Here is a 22962-nt window from a genome sequence, read left to right as displayed (position 1 = left end):
AAAATACTTATCAGTAAAGCAGCAAGACCCAATGAAGCAGGCACTACTGTTTGCTATCTACACTATTGTTTTTATTCAAACTCTTCCTGCAGGATAACACATTAAAAAGAAGTTGGAACAGCTAGCATGAAAAGCTTGCTTTGATGACACACTGACATTCGTTTTGTTTTTTAAATCTCCAGATTGCCTTTTATCTAAATGTATACAGGTACTTCTGAGAAAGATGCTTCAAAAATCCTTTATTTAATCATTTTGTGAACTGCTACCTAATAGAAATATGTAATAGAAACCTTACAGCAGACTACGGTACCTGACCCTTAGTCATGTTGCACGGAGTGCACCAGACAAACCCAAACAGCTTAAACCGGGATATCTTCAAAGTGAAGAAAAGTCAACAACAACTTGATCACGGAATTTCCCTCCTTCAAAGAGCATGACGTCTCTTGTGAAGTTCTGTCTGTGTGTAGTCTGGCAGCATTAAGATGTTTTAAACAGTGGTAGAGCCTTATAGCTCATTTTAAAAAGTACAAGCATTAAATAATGGCACACAGTTAACATATTTTTGGTTATTTGTTACTTGTTAAAAACAGATATTAGGATAACGCCTCCATTAACGCCAAATTATTCAAAAATCTACTAATTCCTGAAAAATAACAGGTATACTGCACTGTGTTTACTTTTCATTCTACACAGCTGAAGGGTTTTTGTCCAAAATGTCCTGAATTAACTTATTTTTGAATAATTTAAACCTTTTGTGTACATCAAAAAACACATTTTTTTCTATTTTTTTACACTGCAGTTCTCTCTCTCTCTCTCTCTCTCTCTCTCTCTCTCTCTCTCTCTCTCTCTCTCTCTCTCTCTCTCTCTCTCTCTCTCTCTCTCTCTCTCTCTCTCTCTCTCTCTCTCTCTCTCTCTCTCTCTCTCTCTCTCTCTCTCTATATATATATATATATATATATATATATATATATATATATATATATATATATATATATATATATATATAATCATGGGAATGGAATGAGATCTCAGAGTGCTCAAAGATCATAATAAACAAGTAAAATCAAAGGGGCTCAGTTTTGTTTCTTAAATGCATATTATACTTCAGAAAAGCTTGAAAAAATATAATTTCTGTCAGCCAGCAATTAATAAAAGATTGATAAGCTGCAACAATAATAATAAAAAAAAATCCATAAACACATTATTTGTGTGTCGATTTTTGTAAGAAAAAAACAACATAAATTCTTTCATCCATTACTTTCTTCTGCTTAGAAGAATCTGCCTTTTTCTTTGTAGAAACAGGTTTTGCTGATCTTGTTCTAGGAGTTTGTGCATACACAAACCCTTCACATACTTTTTCATGTTTATGAAGAAAATCTAAATAAACAAAATTAAGAAGAATTAAAAGTACTAGTACAACAAAGCGTGAGATGAACTTGAAGTGAATTGATGCGTGTTTTAACTGTGGTGCTCAATGCCAAGCAAAGGGTTGCTCAGTGTCCTGCTGTCTGATAATGATTCCTAATGGCCACTCTGGTGTTCAAACATTTAATTATTACACGTATTTAGCAAAGTTAAATTTCTGCCAAAAGGATACAGTAGATTGTTATTCTATGCTGTTTGAAGCTTTACACATGTTCCCTTCCCACATTTTCACCCATCACATAATCCTCACTGGTGAGGCTGCTTCCTATTGACTACATACTCTGATTTCATCTGCAGTGCTGGTAAACAGAGGAGGTGAAGAGTAATGCAAGTCGAGATATTATCTTCTCTTTCGCTCCATCTAATGTTTATAAACCATTGTTAAGAGCATTCAATTGTCTTACACTTCCTTGTAGTAGTTTACAAAATACACCTGTATAGAGCAGGCTGGCGTGAATATTTGTTTAAGAACATCAAGGCTAAAAAAGTGCTGGTTCATCCCCTTTGTTGTTAAGTAACTCAAAGGGAAGAAAAACAATAACGGCACAGGCTATGAACATCTTTGACATTCCAAAGATTTACTGTCTTTTCTATTAATTCCTGTTGATACCCGTTGGTCCTTTGATGATGAATACAAAGTGCGAATCTTGGCAGCATCAGAAGCGCCTTTGAAATGGGTGTATAATTTTAAAACGCACTACATTTAAAAACAGTTTAACTATTGCATGTGTCTCAGGCTGTATAGAAATTGAATAAATGCCACCACTTCATTAAGAAGGAAGCAGCAATGCTGACTGGATCACAGTGATATCAGATCTCAATTCTGTGTGATATGATAAGGGCTTCTGTTTTTCGGGTTTTATTAATTGTATTATTCGGTGCTTATTTTTTTGCTGTTTTTGAGTTTTATGTAAATCGGGTTTTTTTCGGAGCTTTGGTTTTTTATATACTGTATGAAATGAGTGTTTTTGTTTACTTTCCAAAATGCTTGAGCTTTTTTTTTCTGACAAAATATATAAACAGTAGTAACTCGACAGTACTTGCACACTTAAGTTGTACCTTCTTTCCTTTGCTGTCTTCCACAATTAAATCCCTGTGGTCACAGACACATTCTTCTGGTTTTTGTGTGTAGGCATTTTTGTACATTTAACCATAATTCTGTTTTAAGTCCTACGTATCTTAGCTGTAATACAGCTTTAAATCCCGCCAACAAGCCTCCATTCCTGATTGTAATCTCGTTTTAAATCTCGCAAGCGGAGTCTCCAATAGAAATGTACGAATGTGCTGTCACTCAGTACTTGGGGCGGGTTTAAAGTATTCAGAACGAATCAATGATAGATACAAGTCAGGAAGGCGGGACATTGCCCAGCAGCACTGGGAAATGTATTTATTATTATTTTTGTAGTAGGTTTTATTTTTTAAAATGTGGAAAGAGTAACGTCAACGTGAATTGAGTAACCATTTCCACAGTTTTTCTGGTGTTTTCCAGTGTTTATTGGCTATCCACCGATTTCACTTTTTTTGTATCGGGGTGTTTTATCGGGATTTATCAGTTAAAACTGAAAATCAGAAGCCCTAGATATGATGTATGTAATATTTTTCAAGTAAAAGATGTCAAGTGCTCTGTAAATTAAAGCATGGCATAATTTAACATGGACGCCTGGTGTCACAGACCCTGGTTAGCAATAGTTTTGGACAACCTTACATAAAATAATATTACTATGTCCAAGATTAGTGATAATCTAGGTCTGTGAAACCATACACGGGTTAAAAGTCTGGTACAATAGGGTCATGAATGTCCTATTAACCTTTCTAAGAAGAAAAGTTTGAAAATCTAAACGGTCACTCAGCAGCACAGGAGCAATAGTAGCAGAGGCAGAAACAGGAAACTAACCAATACAAGAAAGGTTCTGAGAAAAGAAAGGTTTCAGTGAGCAATCCAAAAGAGAAATGTATCTGATTGATGCTTTGTGTATGCTTGTTATTGTATCTCTGGGCTATTCGTTGTGTTGTTTAGGAAGGTCAATAGTGCTTGCTCCAAAACTAGGAAAGGGAGATCGTGTCCAACTAACTTGCTTGACACCAATAATGGATAATTGCAAAGCACATGACATGGTTTATTTAGATTTCCAGAAAGCTTTTGACAAAGTCCCTGTAGGTTCTATAGACACTGTCATGGACTTTCCTATGTTATGTTCTTATGATGTTATATTATCAGGAATCTACATTGAATGAACCTTAATCTAATTTGTCTAGCTTTGCCTAGAGATAACGATCACCCTCACACCTTGAATGCACCAGGCACTCACGAAACAAATGGCTAATCAAACCTGTCTCCGTGATTTAATTAACCCGTCTAGGGAGAGAGAGGTGGTTTAGCATAGGAGTCTGAAAAAGAGAGAAAAATGTCTTAAAAGATTTAAGACAAATTTCACATAATAATTTAATACCACTGAGTACAAGATGCAAGCATTTTTATTCTTAAATTGCCTAAAAAGTATAGAATAACCCAAGTAATAAATCCCTAAGAGAATTAAACTGTTTGCAATGCCAAACTAAAGTCGCAACCAGACATGTTTGGTGTCTAAAGAAATGTAATTTCTTGTGGTAAAAATAACGGGAATTCAGAATAAAATCTGAATTATTTAGCAAAAGTTATGCATGTTTGAAAGTTTCCCCTTTCCAGATTATAATAATCAGACAGAGGAAGGGCGATGAGCAATCAATCAAGATTGCAAGCCCATGTGCTACAAATAGCCAATCGGAGCATGCAGCGGGAAATTCAAATAATCTCTTTGTTTGAAAAGTATAAAACCCCTGCTTTAGCCCAGCTCCTTGCTGCCCCAGACTTTTGATACTGCCCCAAACCTTCTGATAGCTGCTCCAACCTTTTGCTAGCTCCCCCGGACCTGCTATGCTGCACCCTACCATTTGATAGCTCCCCTGGACCTGTTAGCTGCCTCAAACCTTTTGCTAGCTCCCCAAACCTTTGAAGCTGCCTCAGACCTAAGAAGACTAAGAAACTAAAGACTGCACCTGGAGCCCTCAGCTCTAAGTATTTATCTATCAAGGTTGGGAGCCCTGACACTCGGAGAAACACAAGACAACGGAATGCTGAAAGTGACTACTTTTCAGGCTAGGTAACAATACTCTTAAAATATCTATTCAGGCATTGTGACCCCTTGTGTCAGTATGTAATAGTATTTCTTTGGTGAATTGTTGTTTTAAACCTTAGTTCTCATTGTAATGCTTTTATGTAACATTTAATTGTGTACCTGTTTTGTGTGATTTTCAAACTTATTTTAGTTGCATGCTTAATAAATACCATCTTTCTAAGAAGAGATTCCCGGTATTAAATCATTTGCTCATGTTGAACAAACACGATTCATGAACTTTGAACAGCCTGGAATGTGGTCTATTTTTGGCTTGTTGTAACATGTAAATCTGCCATCGTTTTCAGAGAGCGATATTAAAAACGGGTTTGTACATTACAATAGTACCCACAGCTCTTATTGGAGGTCCCACCGAGATCTTGACTATCGAAGGTATCTCTTTATCCCCTACAGTTCTTGGAGGTCCTGTAATTTATTGCTCTTAAGAATATATTAACTGCCCACAATAGTACCCACATCCCGCACAAAAGATTAATTCTCAAACTGAACGCAGCAGGGATTAAAGGAAACACATGTACATGGATTAGGGAGTGGTTAACATGTAGAAAACAGAAAGTGCTGATTAGAGGAGAAACCTCAGAATGGAGTGTGGTAACCAGTGGAGTACCACAGGGATCAGTATTAGATCCTCTGCTATTCCTAATCTACATTAATGATTTAGATTCTGGTATAGTAAGCAAACTTGTTAAATTTGCTGACGACACAAAAATAGGAGGAGTGGCAAACACTGTTGCAGAAGCAAAGGTCATTCAAAATGATCTGGACAAGATTCAGAACTGGGCAGACACATGGCAAATGACATTTAATAGAGAAAAGTGTAAGGTACTGCATGCAGGAAATAAAAATGTGCATTGTAAATATCATATGGGAGATACTGAAATTGGAGAACGAATCTATGAAAAAGACCTAGGAGTTTTTGTTGACTCAGAAATGTCTTCATCTAGACAATGTGAGGAAGCTATAAAAAAGGCCAACAAGATGCATTAGATACATTGTGAAAAGTGTTGAATTTAAATCAAGGGAAGTAATGTTAAAACTGTACAATGCATTAGTAAGACCTCATCTTGAATATTGTGTGCAGTTCTTGTCACCTCACTATAAAAAAGATATTACTGCTCTACAAAGAGTGCAAAGAAGAGCGACCAGAATTATTCTGGGTTTAAAAGGCATGTCATATGCAGACAGGCTAAAAGAACTGAATCTGTTCAGTCTTGAACAAAGAAAACTACGCGGCGACCTAATTCAAGCATTCAAAATTCTAAAAGGTATTGACAATGTCGACCCAAGGGACTTTTTCGACCTGAAAAAAGAAACAAGGACCAGGGGTCACAAATGGAGATTAGACAAAGGGGCATTCAGAACAGAAAATAGGAGGCACTTTTTTACACAGAGAATCATGAGGGTCTGGAATCAACTCCCCAGTAATGTTGTTGAAGCTGACACCCAGGGATCGTTCAAGAAGCTGCTTGATGAGATTCTGGGATCAATAAGCTACTAACAACCAAACGAACAAGATGGGCCGAATGGCCTCCTCATTTGTAAATTTTCTTATGTTCTTAAAACTGAACTTCAAATTTCCTTGCGAAATTACTCGTTCTGCAAAGGCCTGCTGATGCAATTTTGGAGATGATCTTATCCAAAGTGACTTCCTGTTGACTGCCTTTGGCTTTTTATTTGGCAGACGGGTTCATCATTTTATTTGCTGCTATTTATATTTCATACAACTGGCAAAAACCCAGACAGGCAAACTAGTCCCGAAGTTTAATAAAATGAAATAAAAGTTCACACTTCAAATGTATTTTCTCTTTCCAATAAAATCATGTCATGCTTTTCCTGCTCCCAGAACGCTTTGCATTTCTCACAATGGCATTCAGCCTTGGATGTCTGTACATATGATTTCCAATTAGTAGTCTGTTTATTTAATTTTTTTTCTTCAAACCGACTTTTCAGAAAGAAATATTGTAGATTGTCACACAAAACATGCAAGTGGTTTGTCAAGCTCTCCAGAGGTATTTCAGAGTAAATCAGCTGTGTTTCTCATTCTAACACAATAGTACCTTGTAACACACAGCATTACCTTTTAACAAATTCTTGAAACGGGATGCGATGGGAATACCCTTGTCTCCAGATTCTCACTGTTTCCAATATGCCGGTGTAACGCAGCTGCACCAGCACTCCTTCCCTGGAAAATGTCAACGCCTGTCGATCATCGTTGGGTTTTATACAGCGAACAAAGTGAAGCTGTCCAACCACCACCTTAGACAGGAGATCCATGAGGGAATACTGTAAGAGAAGAGAAACATGTTTCAAAGGTTCTTCTGCTTCCCGTTGAAATGTTTTCTATAGTAAATGTATCTTTGTCTCATATTTGTGGTGCCATGTGAAAGAAAATGTTACATTTCCTCAAATCAGTTCCTCATTAATGTACTGTGTGAAATATTCAGTGCATGTTTGAAGACTTCTGTTGATGTTATTCATTTAAAATGCTGGAATTCAAATAATGGTGCGTTCCAGGGCAGCTACAGCCTTATAAAGGTTTAGCACAATAAAAGAATAGCAAAGTGTAATAAAGCATAGTGAAAACATAGTAACTCAACTCTCAAGACCCACCTGTTCTCTCTTGCTTTCCATGCTCTTTAAGCCTGATATCTTCTATTAGCTGCTGTGTTCCTGCTACTATTTCACATATTATGTTACTATCATGTATTCTGCACTTTCCACTGTATTAAAATGTACTATTTCATGTATTATGCACTTTCCATTGTATATAATATACAATTTCATGTATTATGCTGCTATCATGTATTATGCACTTTCCAATATATTTAATGTATTACAGATTTTGTTCTTGTTACTGCATCTTGTAAAGTGCTTTGTGATGGTGGTCCACTATGAAAGACATTATATAAAATAAAGATTGATTGATTGACTGTTTGATAAAGCATAGGCAAGCTTTGTAAAAAATAGCAAGGTACGGTAAAGCATATTAATAAACATGGTAAAACATGGTAAACTATGGTAAAGGAATAGTATAACCATGGGAAAAGCATTGCAATCCTGCAAAAATACTGTGGAATGCAGAATACTGCTCCTCTTCTGCAAAGCTGTAAGGAACCGTCAATAATACTTTTCAGCCTTTTTTTCAATTATTGCAATAATGCCAACTTCACAATTCCCAACATCAAGCCACGCAATTTGTAATGACAGTTACAGCCACTCTAACCTCTTTCTACAGGAACACCTGCCGTTTGCTGGGAACTCAAAGCATTTTTGGATAACAGCACCAGTATTAGTAAACCAGTGTTAAAGGAACATCAGTTTGTGGGTATACAGTATTTCACGCCACGGTTAATCGCATGTCATCAGGAAGTGCTTCTATTCTTTATTTTACCAGGAATGACTCACAGTTCCTTTTCAAGAATGCGTTAGTAGAACAGGGCTTGATTTTTTTTCTCTGTAAACCGTGGATGCAGTCATTCAAGTCAGCCTTTCGTATCTTAAACTTTTCCAAGCAAAAGTAACCACATTATTTATAGAATCAAACACTGCTGGGTCTTATTATATCATTTTACAAAACAAAGGAATCCCCCTAGACTGTCAATTAACATCTGCTTGTGGTTATTGTGGGATTACACCCAAACTAGGTGGCCACTGTAATCCAGAACAATTCTGCAATGCTGTAAAACACTGCAATACAATTCAGGGATGGTTTATTTCAGCAACGTTTACAGTCTTCAAATCATCCCCTAAATTACATATACTGTAAATGGTGGAAATAGTTTCCAAACAGATCGCCTAATATACACAAGGAATTGACAGTTACATATATTACTTGATGCAACCAAAACAATAGCACACAGCTACATTCATATATACATACCAGTATAAAGTTGATTTTATGTTAATTCACAAATAAATAAATAAATAAATACCCTGAAATAGGAGGCAACGGTCTGTCTCCGCATGTTAGTGGTTTCCTCAGGATGACGCATGACATCCATAGTGTCCACCTAAAAATATGAATCACCAGTTACTTGCATGTATAAACATGCCCAAGTACCACACATTGTTGCCTCAGTGTGTTTGTTAAACTGCTTAATACAAATTCATCGAAGTCCAGGCGTCAAAACAGTGTCACCGCTCAGCTGCCATGAGGTTGGAGGCTGTGTACTGTGAAGAAAACATGACAGAAAGGGCGGGCTGCTTCAGCTTTTGCTACTGTTTTTTTTTTTTTTGCTACTGGAAAATGTTTGTGTTAATTGATAGTTGATAATATACCATCCATAGAAAATGATCACTTGATGCTTTTCTTTTTTTTTTTTTTTTTACCCAATTAAAAATCAAATTGTTTTTTCTTCCCAATTTGCCCAGTTATTATCTGTATTCCTGGCTCACCGCTCGCAACCCCCTCGTCAACTCGGGAAACAGCGGCTGAAACGCACGTCCTCCGAAACATGCTCCTGCCAATCTGACCTTTCTCGCACTGTGGATCCACAGCAAGGCCACCAGACCTTTAGTGCTGGAGGACAACACAGATCTGGAGGCTCCACTGCAGAACCACAGGCGCCCTATCAGCCACAGGGGTTGCTGGTTCCCCTGCCGACCTAAGCCCTCCTTACCTCTGGCAGCACTCGACCAATTGTGCGCCGCCCCCTTGGAACCCCCAGTCACAGTCGGCTGTGACATAGCCTGGATTTCAACCTGCAATCTCCAAAAATGTGTAAGGTTGCACTTCAAACTTGGCTAGGCAATCTGCCTTTAACACTGATTTTATGGGAAATTGGCATTTTAAGACATTCTGTGTCTAATATAGAAGATTCCTGTTCTAACACTTTTTCATAAAAAAGCATGGGTATTATTCAAGGAGGTGATCTTTATTTTCTATGAATCCCTTATAGAACAAACATATATTTTTAATATATGATAGAAAAGTATGCTCCTTATATTTTTCATATGTAGAAAATGGCCTTTTTTATATATTTAAAATATATGGGATATATTTATAATATATTCTAGTCTGTAATCCATGTATTTATTTTATATGGATTACAGACTAATGAAAATATATGGTGCACCATATACAGTATTTTGAATATATAAAATAAATATATGGATTATAGACTAAAATATATTTTAAATATATAAAAAAGGGGCAATTTTCTATATATGAAAAATCTAAGGATCATACTTTTCCACCATATATTAAAAATATATGTTTTTTTCCATAAGGGACTGCTTATTGTCACCTGACAATTGATATAAAAATAATAATGAAGTGGGAAAACCCCTGTCTAATTGTCTCCGATGTACAGTTCGCTGCGTTGGTGCTCACTTACAATGTTCGTTTCATCCCCAAAAGCTCAGCTGGCACATTTTTATTGAGCTATTTTATGTCACCACATAGCTACTGTATATCTTGAAAGCTCCAAAGCTCTTAAAAAGTAGCAAAATAGGCCATAACTGGGTTTTGCCATTTTAAACTTCAGACTTGCCTCAATACATAGTTTTAAAGATGATACAATATTAGCATTCTAATGATTTTCCCAGCTCATGACTTCATCAAATTTAATGAAGCAAGAAATATTTTAGAGAGAGTCTACATAGCAAAGTGCATATCTTAATATTATATTTAACTTATCATTTGGGGCAGGGGGAGATTTTGTGAAGTATAAAAAAAAGAATAATAACTGCAGTGTTTATCGACCACCTGGGATAAACGATGGCTTGAGGCAGTAGAGGCTGAGAGATTTAATATTGTCTAAGAATGCTCTTCAAATGGGAAAAAAGCAGCATTGCTTCCATGATCGTTTCTAATGAGTGTGTGTCCACATCTGTTCTTTTTAAATGATTTGTTTGTTACTGGGTCACCTCACTCGCTTCACATGGTTAAGGGTTTCAATATTCATATAAATAAACCCAATGAGTGGTTATAAGCTATTTAAATGTGAGTGTGAGAAAACACTAGCCGGCAGATAAACGTTTTTTGAACGTTTCATTATATATATATATATATAGATATATATATGATATATATATCTATATATATATATATATATATATATCAATATGGTTTATTATCAATGTTTCAATATCTTTGAATGTCAATGATGTTCAATTATTTATTTTTTAATTTTTACAAAAACTAAATTGCTTTTCTTTTAAACATAATTAAAAAGAAAAGGCTCTCCAGAGGTAGTTCAGTGTGAAATACTGCTTATGTGCTGTAAACACTAAAGATATTTAGACACCAGGGAGAAATGTATTACTAAAGCAATGTCCCCAATTTGACTGCCAGTCTTTCACCAGCTAGAAGACAATCCCAAATCCAAGAAGACACCCCTGTTTTAAACTTGAAAGCTTGACAACTCTAAGATTCTATAGTTTCATCTGAATGGATTAGAAGGGGGCAGGGTGGGGACAGAAATACTGTAAGGTGAGTGTGAGTTGTCTCAGGGCATACAGGCACAGTGTTAGATGACATTTTCAATGTAAGCCATTGAGTAAAGGCAGACAGGGGGTGACGTGTTCTAACAGGTTTCCAAAGAAAATATTTTGTAGTTAAGCAAGCAGAAGAATGAACAGGATTATCAATCTACTGAAAAACTAAAATCAGCAGATAAATGAAATGGCGTGCATGTCGCATTATTAGCAAGGTGATAGCGAATGGTAATTGTTAGCTGTATTTGTTATTTCAATTATGTGGTGTTGTTATATCTCACCTTTAAGAGGTATTTTGGTGAATGAAGACACCAAAATACATGCGGAAAAAAAACAGTAACTAATCAAAAAGAGCTGTCAGCCAAGGAAAATCAAGTAAAACACACACACACACACACACACACACACACAGAAGATCAACGATTCATGAGGCATAATGAATATAACAAGACTTGGACTTGATGGCCAGGAAATCATATTCTCGTACTTGGAGTTTGTGTTTATTTTGTTACCTGACAAGTGATGTTTCAGTTTGGCCACAGAACAAATCCATTTAAACTTGAAAAAAAATAAAATAAAAAAACCCACATAAAGCATCTCAACAGTGCAGATACTTCACGTCACATGAAAAAATAAATCTGCTTTGCGAGTGGGGCAGCAGTGTGTGTTGATATGTGGTGTCAAAAGCAATGATACAAAATGCCATCATGCAGAAGTTATTAGGACAGTGCTGATTTCACAAAACGTAGGTCATTCATGAACTGATAAATCTCCTTGTGTGCTAAACCATTCCCATTCCCAAAACTTCCTTTTTCAAGAGGGGAATTCTGTTCAGTATATACAAGTTGATAGCCACATTACAAGAGGTCTGAGCTGCTTGAGCGGCGTGTAAACCCGCTAGTATTACACCACACAATTGTATATTTTTATAGCATAAGTTAAACGAGCAAAAGTAAACAGTATACATACTGTGGCATCATTTCATTTGACACTATCTGATGGCAAAAGATTTCAGACAGATGTATCTCATCGATACCAGGATTTCCCTTCCTCATTTCTCCCATGCTACTCCACTGCTCCGCTCTCTCCACTGGTTCCCTATCACTGCTCGCATCCAATTCAAAACTCTTCTACCCGACCTTTCTGCCCCCTCCTACCTCCAGACTATTATTTCTCCCTACACCCCCTCTCACCCGCTCCACTCCTCTGCCACCAGCAGATTAGCTGTACCTCCCTCTGCTTCCCTGCCTTCAGAGCCCGCTCCTTCTCCACCCTTGCCCCTCAGTGATGGAAAGACCTATGCACGGATATCAAGACTGCTCAGTGCCTGAGCACCTTCCGGCGCTTCCTCAAGACACATCTGTTCAGACAGCATCTATAAACCTCACTTTGCTGTATCATACTACTGCTCTCAATCATAATAATATTTTGTGTATCTTTTACTTGATTTTGATAACCATATCCATGTTTTTTTGTAATTGCTCTTATTTGAAATCATTCTTATCCATTTATTGTACTTGCTACTTGCGCTTAATGGAATGTGCTTTTATAACCAAATATTTTTAAGTTTAACAGCTCTTCGTAGTAATAAGGGGTCGGCATCTTCTCCATACATGGACACACAAATCCGTGGCAAGAGTTTTCAGTGTCCATAGCAGTGAATACGTCTAAAATACACACGCACGGAATTGTACAGAACGGCCGCTTTGTTTGTCTGTGGCCAAGACGGTTTTATTTATTTATTTTTTTAAAAATGTCCGTCACACTCAAAAGGGTGCTGACCCCTGGTCGTAATCGCTCTCAAACGTAATTTACTGTGTTTTTTTTATTCTCTCTCATTTCAACTTGCTCTTACTTGATTTTATTGTACTTTATAACTGTTCTTATCTGTAATGTGATATTTTGTATTGTGATGCTTTGTAACAACTGTAAGTCACCCTGGATAAGGGTGTCTTATAATAATAATAATAATAATAATAATAATAATAATAATAATCTGTTATCATATAAGTTATAAAATATACATTACTGTATATATATTTTTATAAAGATACTACAATGTTCCAATCGGAGAAAATATGATCATAATTGGTTCTGTGAAGTCCAATCACTGGTTGAAAAAAAAAAATGCAGAAACATTAATGACACTGATGACACACCCTAAAAATACAAACCTCCTACATATACCAACCTTGTAGCGTCCTGGACTGGGCTGCGGAGGTCGCAATCGAGATGCTGTGGTTACTCTTACTCGTGATGTAGCCAAATTACCTGTCCAAAACATACAGTACACATTCATCAGCATCACTGTGTAAACTGGCTTTACCATAGATTTGGTGTAAAAGAAAAATAAAAAGACAGAAAATCTACTTTGTATATACAGTGTGCAGTTGTGCTAAAGAAGTTTCTGTGACTGAGTTCGTAATTTAGTGTGCATTGTCTTTGGGTAAAAGAAGTGATACGAACTAAGCATGTGCAAGATATGCTGAATATTTCAAAGTTTTAGCAAGTATAGCGCAAGAGGTCCAAATGTTTTCTCTGGCTATATCTTCTGAGGCTAAACTGTGATTAATAACACTGAAATAAGTCTTTGAAGCAGGATTGGTGACATCAAAGTCTTAATCCATGGGTGGCAGGGTTTTTTTTAATGAGTGGGAAGCATTCTAACACATTTCAAAGGGTTTACAGCATGAATAAACAAGACTGCAGCAGATGTGCCACACACCTTTACGAAAAATAAAACTATAAAAATATGGTCCCGTGTAATCCATAGAAGGGGTTGTGATCCGTAAACTAGGCAGAAAACCTTTTTTGGTAACTTATCTGAACAGACCTGAAAGATTCAATACTACACCATGCTTGTTTGCACCGTAAACTAGTCTTTTAAAAGAACCTTTCTTTCTCCTGATCATGTATACATATTTATTTCATAAAATATACCCTCAAAGCAATAACTATCTCATTGAAGTCATTAAAGAAACGGAAGTCGCCCAGCACAATGAATGATTTTTGTTTTGTTCCTGGGGGTCACTGAAATGTGAAATGTGTTCATCTGAGTGTTGGGCTTCCTCCTGCATCTATTCAAGCCCTGGTCATTTTCTGTACGTGCTTAATCAGAACACTATCCCGAGAACTGTTCTGTCATTCCCCACTTAGCCAAAACATGGAAGTATGTCATGTAATAACCAAAACCACGCATGCTATTTTTCTTATATTTACATGGATCATCTCACACAGGTACCAGCTGGAAGTTGTGTGAGACAGATTCTTTACAGTTATCCAGTAAGGAGAGAGGCAACATGTTATATGCCACTTGTTTATTAAGTTACAACAAGGACCTGAACAAGGCTCTGCTGTAACTTTTTCTTCTTTCTTCTTTGTGAATACTTTACTGTCAGAAGACGTTTCAATTTGCCTCTGGACAACAAGTATACCCGTTGTACTATTTGAGAACCTCTTGTTCGTTTTGACAGAAATCCCTTAGATCCTAAATTCTGCAGAGGTGTCATCTCTAACTTGAATCCTCGCGTAATCTGATAGATCAACAGAAGCCTCATCAGCACATAGTTTAGTAAAATGCAGGGTCCTTTATTTGACCTGCTTGAAAAAACTGAGTGGAAAAAATATATATAAAAACAAGAATGGGGAGCCTTATTAAGCTGCCAAGCCACTATTTATTTCTTCTGGCAAGGTCCTTTTCCATTAGAAATTCAAATTGATTTCTAAATTAGGTTGGTTCCAAGTAGGTATATTAATCATATCGGAAGCACAGCAGGTGCTTTTTCAACTTGACACAGGATTTGTTCATAATCTCCAGGAAGGTCTATAAGTTAAGTAAAAAAAATAAAACCCAGAATGCTAACAACACAAACATGAGGGAGATACATTTTCCTTAGCTGCTGTGAAATACTTATTGGAGGCCATTTTCCTTAGCTGCTGTGAAATACTTATTGGAGGCCATCAAAACACGATATGCAGTCTAGCTATGGCTGGGGTCTTGTACATTTAGGGCCTGGTGTACATATATAGGGCCTTATTTAAGTTGGTTTTGATGAATAAAAAATGCAATAAATTGATATTAATTAAATTTGTTTTATTTGTAGCTCAATTTCAGTTATTTTCTTACTTATTTTTACATTTAATAAAAATGAACAAAACTTATCAACATGTTAGTAAGACAATAGTTAAAAAACTTTTTTGTTTCTTTACCACGTCAAAACATTCATCTGCTTGATTTTTTATGGTCCTAATTTAACTATATATGTTGTAAACAGCGCGTCCCTTTTCATTTGTTCTACTGCATTTTGGGTCCTTATTACAAGCAAGGAAAATATGTAACACATTTTTATGACAGTCTCATTAACCCTTTGCATCCTATGTCAGACACTGTCCGACATCATCAAAAAGACATCAAGCACAGGTCTCTAGTCGTTTTTTCTCTGGAAAAGGCCGAGAAAACCTTTCAATGGCCGACTGAGACCGATAGGAGCCAAATGAAACCAACAAAAAGGGGGCGTATCTGAGCAATACACATAGCCCCTGCACCACAGAGATAACACGGACACAAACAAAGGAGATAGCTGCTTCCGCACCCAGTGCTCAAAGAATATCACTGATATTTTCAGAGCTTTTTGAGATGTATAATGACTTGGATTGCATTATTGAGGAGTTAGGTGATAAAACGAGTGATCAGGAGACGATTTATCAGTATGCACAACTATGAAGAGGTGTGCGAAAAATACAGTGAACAAGGGGTGGGGCTTGGCTAGAGATACAATACTGATGTCTTTTTGCTATGCAGGGCCTTTTAAACCTGTTTTACTCTGAATAAAAAAAATATATTTTGAACAGCGCGTGTAAAATAAACAGCGCATGTAAAAATAAATTGGACCTGACGCGCCTGACAAGCACTGAATAAATGGACCGCTAAGGGTTAAGAGTTGGGCTCATAAATGTGTCAGATGCTTCATTTGAATTATTCTAATTATCCAAAGTCTGGTAGATTAATTGAAATCTTCCTTATTTTATCAATTCAGTAAAAATATCCACACCAGTCTCCTATTAGCTATTCAAGAGACTATATTATTGAGAACATTTGTCATGATGAATTAATGTCTTAGTAATATACATTTTATTTTGTGTGTGCGTGTTTTCATGGTGTCCTCACTAAAATACAATCATAATGACAGAACAGCTCATCTCTCTTGAACCGACACTGGTAGCATTTTCCACTGTCCTTAAAGGGGAAATTGATTACATGAGACCCAAATGATAATGTTAACTAGACTGTGAATCTCTTTCAATATGAAGCAGCAATTTCAATTTGAAACAAATAGTCTCTCGCCTATCCCCATTAAAGCACATTTTCTTTAATTATCTTGATCTAAATGATATTTGGAGGTTTGCATCCCACAGATTGATACTAAGCAGTGGAGGCAGAACTCTCAAAGTGTTTACTCCAGTCTTTAAAAACTATATTTTTTTGAAGGAAGAAACAGGAGTGCTAAAGATACCTCGAGTCGATCTTAATGCTTCCAGTCTTTATATTAATACAGCTGGGATTTTCTCCCTGGGTCGATTTAATAATCCACTTCATTACAACATACAATAAAAATACAGAAATATGAGATACATTTAAGGGTGGCGGTATTAAGATTGGCCACTGTTAAGATTGTTAAAATATCCCTCTTTGAATGACATTTTAGTTGCCTGGTACAACCTTGAGACCAATAAACAAAAACAGTCTCACAGAACAGTTTTATTTCAGTGTTTACAAATTCTGTTGTTGCCCCACCACTTAAAACAACTAACATCTAAAAAAGCAACCACTTGAACCATATTGGGCACATTTAGCAATGCCCTTTGTAAATACACACAACAGCAGATGTAGGCACACTGCATGCAGGATCAGGACACACTTATTTTTAGATTTAATTTGCTCTTGAAACTCTGCAACCTAGCAAATAAGATCATTGTGGGATGAAATCTGTCTTTGTGTACTAATACTTAGCAAGTCTAGGGGCTGTCAGTTCAGTTACCGTCTATTACTGTCATGAGGGATCCATCATATAAAGAGCCATGGTATAATAGGCTTTTACAGGAACAACATAAGCTACTTCTCAGTAAATATAATGGCCTGAACTACATCTCTGGTAACTGCTGACTTGAAATGATCTATTTGGTTCTTTTTTCTGAGGATGCTGGAGTAAGCCTAAAATTGTAGATTTCCAGAAGCATCCTGATTTTGAATACTGGAATGAACTTTTAGTGATGCAGGCCTCTACTAAAATGGCTGGTACTGTATACAGAGCATGTGAAGAGATTAATAATTTTAGTTTTAAATGTTGCCTGGGTGCCATCTAATGAGTGGCTGTATGCGCAAGTTGATTTACCTGTTGTATCCTGGGACATGCGTACACACATACAAATGGGGCAAGGATGATCTAAAATGTTTTTTCATATTTCAGAGTAATTGCTACTCTTGCAAAGTGTAGGTAAAGTTAAAGGCAATGGGTAGTCCTGACAATCTCCAATAAAGCGTACTTCAAAGTCCTTCAACAACAGTAACTTAAAATATTAAGGGATAATTATTCTCTATCCTAATAAGGTCCAGGTTATTATTTTTATTGATGTGCTAATGTTGGCTTTTTGTATAAGTACCTTTATTGATCTATTTGCAAACGTTATTGCCCCACATGCTTTACTGCAAATCTTTAATAAAGTCAATGTTGAGGTAACATTTGCTGGTGACTTAATTAAACATGCTAAATATCCACAAGTAGTAAATGATGATTAAATACCATGGACTGATATATATATAAAACAAAGACAGACCAGGGTAGGGACAGTAGGCCTGAGAGCCCAGCCTAGAGCAGGCTGCAGCTAGTACATGGGAGTCTGGTATTAGACAAATGGACCCTGACTGCTAAGAACTGTGTGCTGAGTTTGTACGTTTGGAGGCTGGAGGTCAGTGCGAGAGGGTAATGTGATCTTACTAAGATATTCAAGTAAGTTTAATAAATGCAGGGTTTCCATGGATTTTAATTACATGCTAAATGCTTAAAACGTTTCAGGTTGATGCTTACCTTCCTGTTCAAAATAATACACCCCTATGTTTGATTCAGTGAATGGTTCAGTCTTTCACATATGGCACCTAGTGTAAAATGTATCTCAGACTATATGGGCAAACTCATAGCATCATAACAGCTGTATAAGGTGCTGTGAATTGTTGAAGATGTATTCCCTGTTCCTAATTCAATATGTGAATTCTACATAGCAACCTTGAGTGATGCTACTTCCAAGTGACAGGAGTCCTGATCATCACTGGGACTCGAATAAGATCTGTCTGTCCTTTAAACTGGTATAAGTTAGACAAGGCAGAATTGTCCTCTGGCCTTCGTATTCCCGTAAATTAAGAACTGAATCAGTTGGCCTAAGCATGCAAATGTAACACACTTCCACAAGCAAATCCTAGGCATGTTATAGGCAATGCGTAGCTTTAGGCATTCTCTGGAAGCTAATATCTTGAAAAAGCATTGTTGGAATAGATTGACACAACTAAACAAAATAGATTCCAAATAACTTCTCATGTCCACACACTCTAGAATGTGAGTTTAATGTTTATTTTAACCCTGAAACAATTACTGGAGGTTGCAAGCATGTTAACTCTAATATATTTCTACACCAATAATACAAATGCACAGGTCTTGTTCTTTATATGGAAAAGTTTATTTATTTTTATTTTTAGAAATGGTATATAGGTATGGGTAGGCAAAGTGTTAAATTAAATTTATAGAATTAGAACACACCCTGTGACTTTTATAACATTCTCAGTACTGTAGTCTGGGCTACTCCACAACAGTGTGATGGATATGAAGTTCAAACTGTCCACCTGGGTTTTTCTACAAAGAGTTCAGTTGTGAGGTAGTACGATGGCTTTTGGAGCAATCACCCAGATGAATAATGACTCAGAACATTTAGATACACAATAAAATATAATTTAAAAATAAATGTACAAAAAAAACACATTTCACTGCACAAGTAATAGGAGTGTTATTAAACATCCTAGATATGTCTCCCCTCTTCACAGACCTGAGAAAGCAGAAGTACATTCTGGCTCTTGCACACATTTTCATTTTAAAATGCAATGTGACCTTGGGTTCCAGCCAAGACCTTGTAATAAAATTAGACATGCAAATGAGGTAATGAGGTATGTTTCTAACTGTGCAAAGAAACCTCCAAAAGATGTCTTCACCACAGCCTAAGTATATATTTAATGCATGAATTTCCTGCACCTGATATCGGACAAGCTGTACAATTTACACTGCAGTACTGTGATAGTTCCCTCCGCTGGCATCAAACTTAAATTTGCCTGATTTCAAAAGTGTACAGCACATGCTATTATTAAATCATATTAATTTACAAACAACTTGGTACTGGTCTGAAATATCAGTTATCATAACTAATGTAGTCATCGTATTGTTTTACTTTGTATATTCTGTTTAAGGCATCACATCTGTAGGTTTTAAAGCACCTCTGTTGCTCTCACACATGTCTTCTCTTCAAGTACAGCTGGTATATGAGAATGATCCATTAACCTGTAACCCTGTACAACCTGCCCAGATGGATGTAAGAAGCACATCAGTAAGAAATACCAGATACTGTACAAAAATCTGGTACTTCTTACAACCACTAGGGGCAGTGTTGCTGGGCCAGGTTAATGGTAACACTCTGGTGTCCCAGCTGCACTTGTAGAGAAGACATTTTGAGATTAGCTCTACCTCGTGCCTCTCAATGAGGCGTGCATTAATTTACCTCAGTACACACCCAGTTATGCTTTCTGCTTGATTTCCGATTCAAACTAGCCTTGCAACGTTTGCTTTTATAAGATATACTAAATATCTAGCTGAACATGAATTTTACCAACTGTAATCTTAAAAAATCTGTACTCAAATCGATGAGTTAGAACTAAATCTCCTATTTTTACATTTCACGTCTAACGCCATGTGAGGTTATCTGCCCAGATCTCAATATTCATTTGAATAAAATTGACATCATGTTTGTTTCTCCCAGATAAGATCTGTTGTGTTGATTAATTATGTGATCCAGATTCCGCACCAAGAGACATACACCCACCCATTGTTATATTACCCCTCGCTATAGTCAGCCCCCCATTTTCACAGTCTAACCGCACATGTGTTAGCAGCAATACACATAGGCAATCTCACTTATTACTACTGTTCATTTTATTTCATACTGCACACCACAAACAAAAATACAGAAAACAATTAAAAACAAAGAATTATTATATGTACTGTTATTATATATATATACACATTGCACAATAACACTAACCAAATTAAATATCCACTTGCTGAAGCGATTTTCAAGGCCGTACCCCATTCACACTTGCCACAGATTTAGGCCGCTGTTTCGATGTGGCCAAGGGCCTGCAATCCGGGACCAGGGCCTTTTGTTTTAGTTCAGTAGACACTCCCATACTCCCAGACGCACGAACTGTAAATAGAAAGTGGAATGTTGTGCTAGGCAAGACGGCAGTGGATCAATATTGAATGGTAATTATTTCTACATCATACAACTTTAAATTATAAGAATATTATTTACTTATTTATTTTAAAACCTAGCAGGTTCAGGTTGTTTCTGTCACATAATATACGAGCTGCTGTGCATTCTTAATTATGCTTAATTTGTCACAATTTAAAAAATAAATCCTGTTACTTGGTAACTAAGCGATAAATATAAAAACTGCAGGATTGTGGCTCTCAACAGTGATCAGTAACGGTGCTGGCGACTTGGCATATTCAGCCACCATTGTTTATTTTGCACGCAATGATATACACAGCTACAGAAGTATGCATCTTTACATTAAAATGCCGATCATTTGTTTTAGGGTCTTGCTTTTGCACACAGAGAATACTGTTCTCATCCACAAAGACAGTTGATCCACCATGACAGTGAGACCCTCACTGTAACATTTCAATGCCTGTTATTGTGATTATTATTGTTAATGTTATTCTACTGGTGCTAGAGCAGTGGTTTATTATATATTGTGCATGTTGTTGAGCAAAGTGTATTTGATATCTGACAGCGTATTGCTGTATTTAGATTAGGGCGATTCTCTTAATGTCATTTACATGTGGGACATGGGTTTTGTTTTAACCGTATGTTCAGTAATCTTCCTAGAGAAGGGGTAATGCTGCTGTTGAGTCTTTACTGGTAATGGTTGGGGACTAGAGAATAACAATAACAATAACAATAATAACACATAAACAACACAACAGTTTAACGATCGTGTCTGTAAACAAAGACTGTGTTCATGCAGGTTAAACAAACACGTAAATGAGAAACATATGTAATATATTTAACATTATTTAATGCTGTGTCTTTTCTTAGGAGGGAGCAGTACTCAGCAGTGGTCATTCGTGAGCTTGTCTTGAATGTCAGTCATTGTGTACAACCTGATAGTCATTTGCAATCTGAGTAAGGTATCCATTATGGAAGTAAATATTTATACCTGTCAACACTAGCAAGTTGCTGTTTCTCACGTTCTAAGTCACTCTGTGTTCTTCAGAATAATGTAATTGTGGGTGGGGGGCAAGTTCGGACCATCACCCCGTTACACACCATAACAGTAAGTCAAAATAGCCAATATTTTTTTTTTTTTTTTTTAATATATACCATAGAATTGCTACTGTGCTGCATTGAAAAATAAATATTAATAAGAAACATCTCCTACAAAAGGATTTTACTGTACATCCGGTAGCTCTAACATTCTGAGTGCAGGCTCTGAATGGAAGAAAAAACAAGCAAACAAAAAAAAAGCAGTTCGCCACATTTTAAGCCTACTTTTCAGTCACATACGTGAACGTGCCAAAGTGTATGTACAGTATTTGTCAGCCTGTTTGTTTTTCTATGGGTCTTTCGCTATATCGATTCACGGCCCTTGACATATAGCAAATATATACTGGACCCCAACCTCAGCTATCTATCGAGTGGGTGGTGTAGTTACAAACTGTTTGAAAAATGCAGTAACAGAATGCTGGTTTAATATTTTCTCTTTTTTGTTTATTAATATATTAAAAACAAAATCAACTACTGGTGTTTATTAAATCTTTGAAGAAAGCATGTACATTTGTGCATTAGATAACATATTTATTAAGGTCACTAGGTGATACACAAGGCACTGAAGTTAGTCAAGTATGTATTGTATTTGTATATGTAAACAACTCAAATAAAACATAAAGTAATATTCAAGACTAATATAACACTAAAACCCAACATCTGCAAAACATTTAAAAATGCAATTGTTACTTTGCCCAGCTGTGGGCCTTTTTACCACAGAACTCCCTGGCAGGAGAGCTGCAAGGCTTTTATGTGCTTCTGGCAGATGGACCATACTGAGACAAACAATGAAATCCTTCTTTGTGAAAGAAAGACACTCAACACCGATGAGTGCCTGCCTGGAAGACTTGCTAGTTGTCCTCCTTTATAAGATGAAATATTTAAAGGAAACTGCATCTTTCTACTGTACATTAATTTAGAGGAGGGGAAAAAAAAAACACATAGTCACTGTGAACTTGTGTTTCCTTCAATAGAGACGTGGCAGTAAAACACAATACTAGAGTGTGGCAGGGTACCCCGGCCCTGTGTGTATTTTGTGCTTTATGTTGCGTGTGGTGTGTTAATGTTGGTGTATATCATGTATTATATCGGTGCACGGGATATAATGGGGCTACGTAGTACGGGTGATTTAAATTATATAGTTGCAGTTAGGCACAGGGATTGCACAACCACTTCACGTGCAAATACAGTACGTAATAGTATGTGAGCAAGGGGAATGCACATATTAGTTCCCGTGCTGGGAATTAAGTGAATGATTAATTATTAATTGAATCCTAGAACAGCT

The 22962-nt window shown here is 36.5% G+C and overlaps 1 pseudogene; it reads right to left on the bottom strand.

Moving 5' to 3' along the window:
- LOC121323035 overlaps positions 1 to 22962 on the bottom strand; it is an 89728-nt pseudogene that overhangs the window by 23777 nt on the left and 42989 nt on the right.

Source organism: Polyodon spathula, chromosome 11 (genome assembly GCF_017654505.1).
Source record: "Polyodon spathula isolate WHYD16114869_AA chromosome 11, ASM1765450v1, whole genome shotgun sequence".
Classification (NCBI taxonomy): Eukaryota; Metazoa; Chordata; class Actinopteri; order Acipenseriformes; family Polyodontidae; genus Polyodon; species Polyodon spathula.
The sequence above is the reverse complement of the archived record's forward strand: the minus strand, read 5'-3'. Positions and strand labels throughout refer to the sequence as shown.